General features: G+C 31.8%; 1 protein-coding gene across 20 annotated transcripts in view; it reads right to left on the reverse strand.

Annotated features, from left to right (window-relative positions):
* Nucleotides 1-632: 632 nt before the first annotated feature.
* The window catches only part of celf2 (cugbp, Elav-like family member 2), a 126,700-nt gene continuing 126,316 nt past the window's right edge, over nucleotides 633-1,016 (reverse strand). For all 20 annotated transcript variants that reach the window (XM_035528665.1, XM_035528660.1, XM_035528658.1 and 17 more), the window contains one exon: nucleotides 633-1,016. This exon is cut by the window's right edge and continues 439 nt beyond it. The gene's annotated coding sequence lies outside the window, so the exon portion shown is untranslated.

The following is a 1,016-nucleotide window of genomic DNA, read 5'->3' on the forward strand; positions in this document are numbered from 1 at the left end:
AATTCCACTCATTTTGTTTTTTTCTTCATAAGAAAAAAAAAAATCACATTTTGCTGAACAACGTAACACATCTAAATATTGTTTCCCACAATACAAATAAAAATAATAATAATAATAATAATAATTATAATAATAATAATAAATGACACTGAGGCTTCACAAGCTGACATTGTACTTTTTAAATGTTTATATAGCTAATTACCCAACATGAAATTTAGCAAATAGGGACTCTTTAAAAAAAGAAAAAAAATGTAAAACAAAAGTGAGAAAAACAAAACAAAACAAAACAAAAAACAAAACAAAAACAATTACACTGTAGTAGCAATAGTACTATGATAGGCTTTGTCTATGTTCAAGTAAACTGAATTTTAGTCTTCTCTTTAAAAACACGAGACAAATAAGACTATTAGACTTGGGATGAAATCACGACTTAGTCCACGAAAAGCACCGACAGAAACGCGGGTCACACAAACTGTTTTTTTTCCTCTATACATTTAGACAGTATAAAATATAGGTCATTTCATGTGCATTTATACCACGGATTGTCTAACTGTAGGTCAGTTCAGCAAAAGGTGTGACATGTAGGTAGCATTTCCCCCAAACAGGGCATTCTTTTTTATTGTTTTTTATACCTTTACTACTCTAGAAAAAAGTGGTTTTATATAGACTTTAATGAGAAACCAAGCCACTTAAAATGGCCTTATCAAAAAACTTTACACTGCCTGAAAAATGTAAAAACCACAAGCAAGCTCTGAGAGACTCTAATATCAATCAGACAGTTTTTTGTATTAAAACTGCGTGGAAGTAGTCTATTTCTCATAGAAACCAGCATGGGGCTCTTACTGCTGGCCTCTGACAGAGAGGTGCACCAACAGGAAGTCCCAAAGCCAATCCCTGTATTGTACTTTCAAGTTTACTTTAAATGAATGAAAAAAAGAACCAAAGGAAAAAAGGAAACTCTAAACACAAAGAGAGAAAAACGCCAAACTAACAAACATAAGTCCAACGCAAATTCT

The sequence above is a fragment of the Electrophorus electricus genome, chromosome 7 (genome assembly GCF_013358815.1).
Source record: "Electrophorus electricus isolate fEleEle1 chromosome 7, fEleEle1.pri, whole genome shotgun sequence".
In the NCBI taxonomy this organism is placed as follows: domain Eukaryota; kingdom Metazoa; phylum Chordata; class Actinopteri; order Gymnotiformes; family Gymnotidae; genus Electrophorus; species Electrophorus electricus.